The 14316-nt window shown below is 40.6% G+C and overlaps 1 protein-coding gene across 3 annotated transcripts in view; it reads left to right on the top strand.

The window, feature by feature from the left end:
- Positions 1 to 14316, top strand: part of KANSL1 (KAT8 regulatory NSL complex subunit 1) — a 178740-nt gene that overhangs the window by 14453 nt on the left and 149971 nt on the right. Inside the window, exon 1 of one of the 3 annotated variants that reach the window (XM_059148034.1) lies at positions 14054 to 14191. The exons of the other annotated variants lie outside the window; for them this stretch is intronic. The gene's annotated coding sequence lies outside the window, so the exon portion shown is untranslated. Of the gene's footprint in view, positions 1 to 14053; positions 14192 to 14316 lie in introns of those variants that run through there. 3 annotated transcript variants of the gene reach the window in all.

The following is a 14316-nucleotide window of genomic DNA, read 5'->3' on the forward strand; positions in this document are numbered from 1 at the left end:
AGGGAGAAGCAGACACTCCGCTGAGCAGGGAGCTTTATGTGGGTTAGGGTTAGGATTAGGGTCATGACCTGAGCTAAAGGCAGACTCTTAATGGACTGAGCCGTCCGGGCACCCACCCTCCTCTCCTTTTAACCCTCAGTTTGTTTCCCAGAGTTCAGAGTCTCTTGTGGTTGGTCTCCCTCTCTGATTTCTTCCCACTCAGTTTTTCTCTCCTTTCCCCTGTGGTCCTTCGTGCTATTTCTTATGTTCCAATATGAGTGAAACCATTTGCTAATTGTCTTTCTCTGCATGACTTCCTTCACTTAGCATTATCCCCTCCATGTCGATCCAGTTCCATGCATCCAGTTCCATCCATGTTGATGCAAATGGTGGGTATCCATCCTTTCCGATGGCTGAGTAATACTCCGTTGTACATCTGAACCACGTCTTCTTTATCCATTCATCTCAGCTCCTTCCATCATTTGGCTATTGTAGACATTGCTGCTATGAACATTGGGGTGCCACACATTTCTTTTTGTCTGTTGTGGAAAAAAAGACTACCTTTTCAAGTTTAAAAGTTTGATATATTGTACCAAGGTGGGGTGAATAAATTAGCATTTTTGTCATATTGATATATTTTCTGATTTTGATCATAGTGCTCGTTAGCTTTCATGTTTCTCAGTTGAAGATGATGATTTTAAAATGTCGTCTCCTGTGAACCTCCTTCAGCCTCTTAGTCATTCCATTTACATTTCTTTGGATCCTTGTCAACATTGCTTTGCCTTTCTGGATTTATGGTAACCAGTCAGAACTACATTTCAGAATTAGCTAAATCGTGATTTGTTAGAAGGATAGGAAAATATGTTCTATTTATAGTCTTTTTTCCTTGTTGTTGTCAATAGAATTTCCAACTACCCTCCATCCCTCACCTTTGCACAGAACATCACAGTCTCTTTAGAGGAACATTCTATAATTACTCAAAAATTAATTTTTTTTTTTAACTGGAAGCCATTAATTCTTTGGGTATAACTTGGGTTTTTTCCTGTAGGTGCTCTACTTTCCATTTGTCCGAGCTGTGATACCTGCCATTGTCCTGTCTGGGTATCTTGGCTTTCTCTAGCTCACTGGGCTCTAAGAGTTAATTCAGGGTAAGAATCACCTTCTTAGTTAGGTTTGATGGTTAGAAAGCTTGACCTTATGTTGGGTTGAAATATGCCCCCTGCAGTTTCCACTTCTACACAGGAACTGCCTAGAGCAACTCTAGTTTCTCTTCTGTTGGACAGATCTTTTAGGTATTTAGACAACTCTCATGTGTGCCAAAGTATTCTCTAAGCTGAAAATGAATCTTTACTTTTTGCAAAGGTTTCTCATTTGATACACTTAAGAATCCTTTCCACCTCTCAGTTCCCTAATTTTTCCAGCTCTGTATTATTTCATTATCAGGAAGCTCATCCCTCCACCTGCAAAATGGGGAGTTTTCTCTATGTCTTTTAATATAATTTATTCAAAATGTTAAGTGTAGCATTTCCAAAATGTTACCTAATATCCGTCTTATGCTTATACTTCTTCATTTGGGGAAGTGCCTCAGTACCCATTATAATTTTCCATCTAACTTAAAGCCCATTTTGGTAAATATTCTCAATTTTGTGGTCACTTAGGTTTCTTTTTTTTTTAAATAAACTTTTACTTAGAATCTTGTCAAGACTTTTATGAAAGCCCACGTAAGACATATTCACATACTTGCTTCTTAGAGAATTTGGGTAGACTGGTATGGTGTGATTTCCTCTTTTAGAAGCCATGATGTCTTTTCCTCCGAAGGTTATTCATGCTGATATGTCTTCCAATCCAATCTTCTATTAGAGATTTGCCAGTTTGGCTGATTTAAAGCTTATAGCCAAAGCCTTTCTCTTGAGTACATGGGAGTTACAATGACGGCATGTTTCTGTTCATTTTTGTTGAACAAATATTTATTGAGTGCCTAACTATGCCAGGCTTTGAGCAAGGGGCTGGATAAATGTTGATGATAGAAACAGATCCGGATTCCATCCTTCTGGGGCCTGAGAGGAGGTCACCCCTCTCATATGACAGCGAGTTAAGTTCTGCCCTGCAGTTTTATAATTTTATACTCAATCTTGTTTTATTTTTATTTAAAAAAAAATTTTTTTTTTTTAAAGATTTTATTTGTCAGAGAGAGAGAGAGGGAGAGAGAGCTAGCACAGGCATACAGAATGGCAGGCAGAGGCAGAGGGAGAAGCAGGCTCCCCGCCGAGCAAGGAGCCCGATGTGGGACTCGATCCCAGGACCCCGAGATCATGACCTGAGCCGAAGGCAGCGGCTTAACCCACTGAGCCACCCAGGTGCCCCCTCAATCTTATTTTAAAATGCAGAGAATACTTTGGGATTTCGTGACTACGGAACATCTGATATATTAGTTAGGAAGCATCTGGTTTTTTTAATGATGAATTTGACTGATATCAGTGATTTATATGCTTTGATTTAGAAATGGGTTTTTCTTCCTCATGTTTTCCTCAGTAAATATTGAAGCAAATTAAAGTTATCAGCTATTAGCTGTCTTGCTTTTATACTGTTTATACCCTATTTATAAAGTGACCCATCTGGTATTTATTTGGCATATTTTTAAAATATATATTTAAACCACCTCTTTGTGACTTTGCATTTTCTTGCAAGGTTTTCTTGTTTGTTTTTGTTCTTTGCTTTTAAAGATTTATAGCATGGAGGGTTGGCAGAGGGAGAGGGAGAGACGGTTCCAAGCAGACTCTGCATCAGCATGGAGTCTGAATTGGAACTTGATCTCATGACCCTGGGATCACCACACTACTGGAAACCAAGAATGGGCCCTCAACTGACTGCACCACTCAGGCACCCCTCTTGCAAGGCTTTATTTGTTGTTTTGCCTACATATGTCTTAGTGCTCCTGATCAGCTACAATTTATGGTCTTTTCCTGCTTTTCCTCATTTTTGTTTTTCTCTTTTGAGTAAAGCTTTCCCCTTCGTCCACCTGCCCCTTCTCTCCCCTCTTCCATCCCCACGCTAGTTAGCAATTTAAAATGTAAACATTTAAAAAAAATTTGGGTTGAGCTCCTCACTTTTTTAAAAATCTCTCACGCTCAGTACAGTATTACAAAGTCCACCTCTATGTTTTGTATTACTCACTTGCTTTTTAAGCAATTTTAGCTATATCTAACTAAAGTCTATATTTTTTTTCTAAAATTAGGTAATCATATAATACTTTTTTTTGATAAGCACATTTTTTATGAATGTGTTTAGAATAGAAGGGACTGGGCAGAAAGGAGAGGAGTCAGGAAGGTGAAGGTATCCATATAAATATTTTTATTTTTCTCTCACTCTCACAGAATGTTGGTTAAGTGTGTTTTGTATTTCTGTTACCTATGGATTATGTATGTCAGTTTCTGATTATAATTTAGAACCAAGTTCTGTTATATGTGTATGTTGTAGGTTTAATCTTTTTTAAAAATTTTATTAAGAGAGAGCAAGAGAGAAAGCACAAGAGAGGGGAGGGGCAGAGGAAGAAGCAGACTCCCCACTAAGTAGGGAGCCCAACACAGGACTTGGGACTCCATCCCAGGACCCTGGGATCATGATGTGATCATGACCTGAGGTTAATGCAGATGCTTAACCGACTGAGCCACCCAGGTGCCCTTGTTCCAATAATTAGTGAGAAAGCATTATTGTAATTACTTAAAATTTTATCGATTCCCTCCCAAGGAAGTTTTGTGTCAGTAAACACATAGATTGTTGAACCCCACATTACTGTTATTGTTGTAGTTTTCGGGTTTCTGAATCATTGAACATTAGAGTTAAAAAGAAATCTTGATTTAAACTAGTCAGGTTCCGTAGTTTTCTCCATGAAGAAACAGAGTGGTTTGGCCAAAAATTTGCTCAAAGTCACATAGCTACCAAGTACCGGAGTTAAAACTTCAGGATTAATTTTATCAGTCTGATGAGTAGTGGGGATAGATTTATACACACATTTATATGGAATCATATGGAAGCAAAAAAGAATTGTTGAGTGATGGGGGAAAAACAAATGATTAATCTGGCTTGGAATTGAGTTGACGGATGAGCATACTTCTCTGTTCAGCCCATACTCTTCCTCTCAGATCCTGTAGCTGTGGATCAGGGTATCATCTTCACACTCTGAATAGTGGTGAGGATGACAGAGCCACATTTTTTCTCTGAACCACCCATTTATAGAAGCCTTGTCAACCATCTGTTATAAAATTCTTATAAAATTCTTAGGGCAGAGTATAATATCATTGCTTTTCTTTAAGCTTTTAAAATAGTAATACATTCCAATCCTGTCTCATTCAGGATAACCTTTCCAGTAATAGGATTTTGTGTTCCTTAAACTCTTCCCTCACTGATGTTCTAACTTGTATCTGCCTATAGATAACTGTTTGCATTGCTGACATGTTGGGTTTTCCTCATTTCATTCTCATATAGAGTTAATTAGAGTAAGGTGAGTTTGATGGGAACCTCATTTTTTGCTTATGTATATTGGTGGTAATGAGTTTTCAAGTGTTACATGAAGGCGAATTAGTGCTCTGAGGTAACCTCTGAGGGGAAATAAAAGAATTATGGCATGCCTTTTCTTGAGATTTTTGCAAGTGGCTGAATATTTTTGTTTTCTTGAAATTGTTTAGAAATTAGGTGTTATTTTGGCTCCATCCATTTTTTTGAAGCTTTATTGAAATGCATTTCACATATAAAATTTACCCATTTAAAATGCACAGCTGTTTTATTTTAATATATTGACAAGGTTGTGCATCTGTCACCAAAATCTAATTTTAGAACATTTTTCAATACCCCAAAAAGAAACCCTGTATCTAGTAGCAGTCACCCCTTATTCCCTTTTGTTCCTCAATCCCTTTTAATCACTAATCTACTTTCTGTGTCTATAATTTGCCTATGCTGGACATTCACATAATTAATATGTGCTCTTTTGTGACTGGCTTCTTTGATTTAGCATGTTTTCAGAATTCATCTATGTTGTAGCATAGATCAGTACTTTATTCCCTTTTTAAGGTCAAATAATATTCCATTGTATGAATGTGCCCCATTTTGCTTATCTGTTAATCAATTGGTGGACCTTTGGGTTGTTACTATCTTTTGGCTATTATGCGTAATGCTGCTATAAACATTCTTGTGTAAGTTTTTGTTGGGACACCTCTTTTTAGTTCTTTTGAATATATACCTAGAGGTAGAATTACTAAGTTGTATGGTAAATCTATTTAACTTTTTGACAAACTACCAAACTATTTTCCAAGGTAGGTACATTTTACATTCATACCCACAACGTATGAGAGTTCAGTCTTTCCACATCCTTGTCAATACTTCTAACCATCCATCATTTTGATCCTAACCATGAGGGTAGTTGTGAAATGGTGTCTCACTGTGGCTTTGCATTCATTTTCCTGATGACTAATGATGATGAGATGTTTTCATGTGCTCGTTAGCTATTTGTATATCTCTGGAGAAGATTTTTCTGTCAAAATTTCTGCCCATTTTTTAAACTGGATTGTCTTTATTGTCGAGTTATAAGAGTTCTTTATATACTCTGGAAAGAAGTCCTTTGTCACATAGGATTTTCAAATCTTTTCTCCCACTCTGTAAGTTACGTTTTCACTTTCTTTCTTTTTTTATTTTATTTTATTTTATTTATTTATTTGACAGATCACAAGTAGGCAGAGAGGCAGGCAGAGAGAGAGAGAGAGGAGGAAGCAGGCTCCCTGCTGAGCAGAGAGCCCGATGCGGGACTCGATCCCAGGACCCTGAGATCATGACCTGAGCCGGAGGCAGCGGCTTAACCCACTGAGCCACCCAGGCGCCCCACGTTTTCACTTTCTTGATGGAGTCCTTTATTTATTTTTTACAAAGATTTATTTATTTATTTTTAGAGAGAGAGTGCGTGAGCATGAGCGGGTAGGAGGGTTAGAGGGAAAGGGAAGAGAGAAAATCCTGAGTAGGCTCTGTGGTTAGCAGGAGTTTGATCTCACGGGGCTTGATCTCCCAACTCTGAGATCATGACCTGAAATGAACAGTTGGACACTTAACTGATCGAGCCACCCAGGTGTCCCTTGATGGGGTACTTCAATGCAGAAAATTATAATTTTCATGAAGTCCAAACTACATGTTTTTTCTTGTCACTTGTACTTTGATGCTATATCTAAAAACCATTGCCTAACCCAGTATAAAGAAGGTTTTACTCTGTTTTCTTCTAAGAATTTTATGATTTTAGCTCTTACATTTTGGTCTATGATTCATTTTGGTTAATTTTTGTGTAAGGGGTGAGATAAGGGTCCAACTTCATTTTACTGCATGTGAACGTTCAGTTGTCCTCATACTGTTTACTGAAAAGACTATCCCTGTATCCCCTTTTGAATTATTGTGGTTCCCTTGTCAAAAATCAGTTGACTGTAGGGCTCCTAGTTGGCTCAGTTGGTTAAGCATCTGCCTTAGGTTCAGTTCATTCTGGCTTTTTACTCAATATTTAGCTGGTTAAATATTAACTTGGGAGCATGTTTTATATATATATATGTATATATATTATACATATGTAATATATATATATATTTGTTATATATTCTTATTATATCTATACTGGCAATGTGAGTTTTGCCCCCTCCCCTACACAGAATATTTTTTTCTTTTTTATATCACAGAACATATGGTTTCACTTAGCAGTTTAAAAAATTTTTTTTAATTTGTTTGTTCTGCTAGTTCAAGTTCATTTGGGACAAGTTTTCCTAGATAAATTTGTCTAAGTTTGATTGTGGAAATTAATTTGGAATATGGCTGAAAATACTGAATATTGTGTTGTTTTTGTCTAATTCAGAAATGAGAAAAGGTGTTGTTAAGGAAATTATGTATGATTTCTTAGTAAATGAATGACAGAGATAAGACAGGGACTTTAGCATTTCCTGAATTCTAGTCATGTTCAGTAGCTTTATGGTCTCATTTATAATATTGTATCCATGACAATTTTTACATTAGATTTTTGCAAGTTCCATTATTTGTATAGAGGGATTATGTTGAGGATTTTGGGGGATTGCACATTTATCTATAAAGAATCTAAAGCAGTATTTTTCCAACTTTTCCTTTAAAATACGCTCAGTCTGGGGTTGTCCAGAGTAACTTGTTACAAAAAGACATTTTTCTGAAGACTCCTCTATCTTGAAAAAAATGAGAATTTTGCATTTTTCTCTGTAATCTATTTGTGTTTATTTTAACAAAGTGTAGGCGATTTTACTACAGTCTTTGATTGAACTGACACTCCAGAAAGGTGCCTCTCCTGATTATTTGTTGGCTTCAGTTACTCCCTAGTTCATAGCTCTGTGCTCCAGAGTGTACATGAAAACCCAGTGCAAGAATCCAGGAATTAGTGAATTACAAAGGAATGTTTCTTTCTGAGAATGGTGTGCTTCTCCACTGGAGGGAAACAGGTGTGCTGTGTCCAAAATCCCTAGGTTTGCTTTGCCATCAGGGTGAGATTTTAGAAGTTGCACCTTAACTTTGGACTCAGCAACTGACTTCTTCTTTTTTTTTTTTTTTTAAATGACATTTGCATTGTCCACCTGTTGCCTCCTTTTTCTCTTTGAACATTTTTTTATCTCTGACTCTCTTTATAGGGCCCTCTACAGGTTCTTTACTCATGGCCACCTTGAAGTTATTTTGCACGTTTACCTTTATGTTTCATTTGGAAAAGAAGCCAGGTGGTTTCTTGGCAGATTTTGGGCAAATTCTGACATTCAACTTAATTATCTGAAACAATGTTTAGGTCCTAGACAGATTGCTTCATTTGACTTGGCTTCATATGCAAAATCAGTATATTGGAGCACTGTCTCTGTTAATGTTTGGTCAATTAATTTTTTTGGTAAATTCTAATTATTTGACAATTCTTTAATGTTCTATACTAAAATTTAAAGCAGAATTCATTAAAATCCACCTTTATAATCAGTGTCATTTTTTAACAACTTGAGAAACTTTATTAAAATAGTCATATAAAGTTCTTGTTAAACTGCATGCATCAGAAGTCAGTGCTTATACGCTTTTTCCACAGTGCTTCTCCACAAAGGAGAAAACCATCGACCTTGGATGTTAGATCCTAATGTAGCTGATGGCCAGAAAGAACCTGACCTGTTTCTTTAAGTGGTATAGTTGTATTCAGTTGAATTTTAGTGCTGTCTTCTAAATTATCCACAAATAGAGTACTTCTTGATTTGGAGTGCTTTCAAAGTTAACCTGTAACTTTAGTTATTGTTCTTATTACTAGAACAGTTAACTAGTTTTTCTTCTCAAAGAGTTACTGAATCACTTCTGTGGTGAAATGGTAAGGTTAACGACTTTATGTAAATTTGGAAGCCTATCTCTAGTATGAAGAAAATAATCTTGTTTTTAGGTGGGATTGAAACTAAGGAATGCCATGCATTCTTATAATACTTTGCCATTTACAAAAGTTTTTACATGCCTTAAGTTGTTTAGTCTTACTGAAAGTTTGCTACTGGACTGAGTACATAAGAATATATATTTGGAATCAGTTGAGACCTCCATTTAATGAAAAAAAAAATACTGATTTTTGAGCCTTTACAGTCATTGTAGTCATTGTGAGGATTTTCTTTTACTTACATTTGGCTAAGTCTTGATACTTGTGAAACTGTGAAATAGGTGGTATTGTTTGGGTTTAATACCTTTTATCACGCTTGTAGTTCTTGTCAAGTGAGTAGCCTGTTTCCGTTGAGGGGATGTAACTCTGGAAGGCTGGTGATGCAAGGGGGAAAGTGAGAATTGGAGACTGACCTCTGATCCCAGCTTGTCCTGCTGTAGGGTTTAGGGTAGAATCCTAACTGTTCTCTCTTGGCCTCCCCTCATTTTTGCACTAATAAAATTTGGAGGTTTAACTGGATGACCTTCCATATTCCTTCTATGTCCAAAATTCTTTGATTTAAATTTCTTACCTTTGGCTCAGTTCATTCTGGCTTTCTACTTAATATTTAGCTGGTTAAATATTAACATGAGAGCATGTACCAATTTCAGGTTTAAAGATGTTTCTTTCATGATATAATGTAATGTCTTAAATAGATTGATGCATTCATTTCTGTGATATCTGGAACAGGGTCTTGAGCTTAATAGGTACTCACTAAATTTTTGTTGAGTAAATGCATCTTTACTTCTTTATGTGGCTTTGGATTTAAAATGTAAGTAATCTTTTTCAGAATTAGAATATGTTTATAGGGAGCTCAAAGTATTTTTATGGGTAGTATTATCTGAGTTTATGAATGAAAACATTGTTTGCTGGAGTGGATAGGGATTTGAATTTTGAATTAGGGAAGAGGTGCTGACCTTATCTCATATTTTAATTCTGAATTATGGAACTTTGGAAAATAGCTTTAATAGATTTATGAAGTAGGCACTACTATCTCCTTTTCACAGAGCAGAAACTGGGGCTTATAGGTTAAATACTTTGCCCAGAGTAACACAGCTGGGCAAATTAGAGGAGGGCTGATAATTAAAGGAGGCAGATAAAATCCAGGGCTACCCCTGCATCCTATACTCTTAGCTACCACACTGTACCTTTTATTCATTTTTTCAGTCAATTCTTACAAAATATCACCTTTTGCAAGACTCTGAACTAGGTTCCTGGGATGTAATGATGCAATGATAAATAACGGAAACTGGGACCTTGTTCCTTTGAAACTAAATAGTTTAGGACATTCTTTCCTGAGATAGATAGATAGATAGATAGATAGATATTTAAATTTTAGAGAGAGGGGGCTTAGTGAGAACAAGTGGGAGGGGCAAAGGGAAATGGCAAGAGAATCTCAAGCAGACTCTGCCCTGAGCCGGAGGCGGGGTTTGATCCGACAACCTTGAGATCAGGATCTTAGCTGTAACCAAGAGTCAGATGCTTAACCAACTGTACTACCCAGGCACCCCCTGAGTTAATATATAGATATATTTTTAAGTGAAACAGAATAATCAAAACAAAATAATCCCTTGTCTTTTTGAGATTAGGTTGGACATACGAAGTACTGAATTTGTGATAGAACATTCTGCTCAAGAATATCTGGCTTGTTAAAAGACATATGGTGGGGGGAAAAAAGAGATATGGTGGGAAAGTTATTAGAGAATGTCTTCTTGGAATATGTTTATTGTATTGGTGAGAGTTATAAATCTGAACCATAGTTCCTGCCTTTTAGCACTTTTAGGCCAGCTTCAGAAGTAAGATTGATACATGGAAACAGTCTCAAAGGGATTAGAGAAAGCACTTAATCAAGATCAGGGTAATATAGTGCCAGTTATCTATATTACTGTTAAGTATGTAAATGATAATGGTGGTCTGGTGAAACATATCTTAAAGGAGAAATAAGTGGCAGTATATTGGGGAGAGGAATGAACAGGAATGATTGTGAGGAGGGATGGTTCTCTTTTTCTAGGCGGAAAGAACATATAGATTAAAGATGTGGATGGGTACAGAGTTGTATATAGAAGGGAAGGACTTTGCTGAAGAATAAGGTTTTATATAATATGAATAATCAAAGAAATACAGATATTTTAAAATATGAGAAATTAGAATTTTTTTTTACTTTCAGATATAGAAAATCTAACTCAAATTGGCTGAAACATTAAAGAAATGTTTGTTGTTACATTGTTCTTATGTAGCCGGAAGTCCAAAAGTCTTGCAGATGTATTATTTGATATAATGGCTTCATATTGTCACCAAGGACACAGGTTCCTGCCAGCTCTCCATTCCGCCCCCTTTGATGATGTTGGGTTAGGCTTGCTGTAGGGGGACTGTAGCATTTTGAGGTGTCATGTTTAGCACTGTCTGAAGAAGAGGGAACTGTTTCTTCCTCACTTTGTCTTTAGGAATGAAGTTTTTCTCACAGTTCTCTCTTGCAGGCCTTCCAGTGGGCTTCCACTCATGTCTCATTGGCCAGGATTGGGTTTCATGCCCATTCCTGACCAATCATTGGCAGAGAGGATGGGTTAAATTAATCTGTTAGGATAAAGTGGGTATTTGAGAGTGAACCACAATGACTACTCCAAAAGTGATTTGAACAGTAAGGTGTGTATCAGTGTGTGTGTGGTGTTTGTGTGTATTTGTTCAGCCTTGACATCCACTGTTTCTGGGGTAAATTCTAAGAAAATGTATTTCTCAAGACTTTTACATCTATAGTGAGTGGCTCACCTTTGAATGTCCTTATTTGTAAAAATTGGTGCCTCAGCAAAAAGAAATCTGGTTTGAGATAAGAATGTAAAACATGTTGACTGATTTAAATGCCATAAACACTGCGAACTCCCGAGTCTTGGGTTAAGCAATGAGAGAATGAGAAAGTTGGAATTTATTTTCTCCCAGATGCATGTTTTATTTAAAAATTTTTAAAAAGATTGTATTTATTAGAGAGAGAGAGGGTAAGCATTAGCTGGAAAGAAAGGGAGCTGAGCAGGAATCCCAAAGCAGGGCTCATCCCAGAACCCTGGGATCATGACCTGAGCCAAAGGCAGATGCTTAACTGGCTGAGCCACCCAGATGCCCTCAAAATGCACGTTTTAAAATGAGCATTTCTAACTTCTGATCCACTGAAAAAAATGTATTTTATAATCTTGGTTATTTGGGGGCCTAATTTGGCAGTTGAGTTTTAAGAGTTGGCAGCCTACTTACTAATCAGTAGTAAGATTAATTATTTTGTGGGTGGGTGTCTTTGAACGTAATGTTTTTAGGTATACAATGCAAGGGGCTTTGCCTTATTTGGTGTTTTTCATTCTGCTCATTTAGATTTCAGAATCCTTAGATTAGGGCTCTAGTTCGCCATCTATTGGTCTGTGTTTAACACCCTTCTGCTATATATGTACCTATTTATGTGAAGATACATATATACATTTTTTTAATCAACTAAATTTTCTTTCCCAGGATTAGAAAAAGCCAAGTCTAGCATCTCTTTTGGATGTGTATACAACTATGTACACATATATTAGTTTATTCTTTATGTAATTTGTGACTTCATTCTTAACTGCTTGCTTTGGATATTTGAGAACGATGACTGTGATTGATAGTGTGATTTTTAAGAGTACAAATGGAAGCTGATGGAAATATAGGTGTAGATGCTAGGTGCTGATGAGTTATTGTAACTTTGTGGAGGACTAAGACTGAGGGGTTTTTTTGACTAGCGGAAGTGACGCATACCACCGGATATTGGTTCTGGTAAGCCACAGAACAGTATAGAGCATTTCTCATCTTCCTTTTTCGCAGTACAGCATGCCCTTTCTGTCTTGCTGCATTTGATGATTTAACTGTTGGAATCCTTTGTTGTTGTTGTTGTTGAGCCACTTAAATTCTGATGAATCCCAGAGTTCCTTTTTAAAATCTCAAAGCACTGAATTAATCTTTTGGCAACTTTTTCTTTGGTTTTAAAGGATAGTGGAATTATACTTTGTGTTATTCTTCGCATTACATTGCATAACTTTTTTGATTTAGAAAAGGTTCCATTATTTTAAGGCCCTGTTTTGGGAGAGGAATAAAATACTGTGCTGACAAAGTGGTCATGAGAAATGATCAAGTGCCTCTACTTTAAATCAACTCTGGTAGGAAAGTGGGAAGTTTTGTTGTGAGATTTGGATTTCTCTATAGAGTTGTTAAACTTTTAGCATAGCAGTGAACTTCCTTTTGGTGGCGACAGGAAGCATAAATACTCATTGTGTAATGCCATTTGCCTGCTTTGGCGGATCTGCCAAGCCATGACACCCAAAACAAGACGCGTGCTTCTTAACGAAAACTACAGTTCCCAGCGGGCCCGGCGCGGGTGGGCCATCACTTCCCCTCTCGCTCTCGGCTGTCCCTTCCCGGGCTGGCCCAGCGCGGGCCCTGGCCTGCGCCTGCGCAGTAACGACGTGCGCCTTTTTTTTTTTTTCCACCCTGGCTGCTGCGGAGCGCTGCACTGGGGCTAGTGCCCAGGCGTGCTGCAGCGTACGGAGGCAGTCGGCTAGGACAAAGGGCGGCAGAAAGCGCTTCACTGGTCAGGGAGCTTGCCACCCGACTCAGTGGGCGTTTAGCCCTGGAATAGTGTGGCACCGACGGCATTAGCTTGTCAACTACACAGTGCAAACAGTTGCTCGCTCACGTCCTCTTGCTCCGCCGCGCCTGCCCGCCTTGCCCCCTCATAGCCGGCGCGCGGCCCCGCCAGCCCCAGCGCGGAGGGAATGTGACGGCGTCAGTGCCTCAGGTTAGCCTCACCTCGGCCGGAGCGAGGGCTCGCTCCCGCCTGCCGCAGTGCCGCGTGGCGTCGCCGCACATCTGGGAGCAGCTGGGTCCCGGCTCCGCGGCCTCCGCAGATGGAGGTGCAGAAACAGCGGCCGCGGCGAGAAGCCATGACTGAGGCGGCGGCGGCGGCGGCCGCGCCTCCTGGCGGCCCGCGGGGGCGGCGCGGCGGGCGCCCCCTGGCGGCGCGCCGGGGCGGAGCGGCCCTTCGCCGCCGCAGCCGCAGCCGGCGGAGGCGCTGCTGTCCCTCCTCCCCGTGTCCCCGGCGCTCGCCCGCTCGCTCGCTCGCTCCATTCTCCCTCCGCTTCAGATTAAAGGGGGGGAGGGAAAAGGAGCTCGGCCGCCATTTTCCCAGTGCCGCCGCCACCGCCGCCACCGCTCGCCGAGCCGGCGGGAGAACCGAGCACCGTAGCGAAGCCGACTCGTCTCACCGCGGCGGCGCGGGGGGCGGCCGGAGCGCGCTCCCAGGCCGGGAAGAGGCGTGCGGGGGTGGCGGCCGGGGTGCGGGCTCGGGCTGCAGACGGCGGCGCTTGTTTGTGCGGGGCGGGGGGGCGGCTTTACCCTCTGCCCCCGCCCGCCAGTTCTCCCGGCCGGGCTGCGGTCCCTGGCCGTGCCCAGGCCCCGCCGGAGCCGAGGAAGGCCGGAGAAGGGGCCCGAAAGAGAAGAAAAAGCGGCCGCTCCCCGCCGCCGCCGCCTTCCCCTCCCCCTCCGCCTCGCCCCCCCCCCCCCCCCGCCCGGAAAGTCAGGGCGGCTCCGGGCGCCGGGGGGGAGGAGAGCGGCGGGCCCGGGCCGGAGCCGCCGCCGCGCGCCCCCGCCTGCCGCCGCCGGCCCTCGGCGCCCAGGCCGGGGGCTGTTTGCAAACTGCGCCCATTTTGTGGGGCTGAATCCGCTCGGGCAACGCTCCTCCATCACGTGGTAGGTGCTGCTGCTGCTGCTCCTCTCCTCCTCCTCCTCTCGCTGCCCTTTCTCCTTCTCCTCGCTCTCCCTGTGGCTCCCATTTCTCTCTCTCTTTGTTAGTTGTAACTAGAAAGGCAGGGCAG

This window comes from Mustela lutreola, chromosome 15 (genome assembly GCF_030435805.1).
Source record: "Mustela lutreola isolate mMusLut2 chromosome 15, mMusLut2.pri, whole genome shotgun sequence".
Classification (NCBI taxonomy): Eukaryota; Metazoa; Chordata; class Mammalia; order Carnivora; family Mustelidae; genus Mustela; species Mustela lutreola.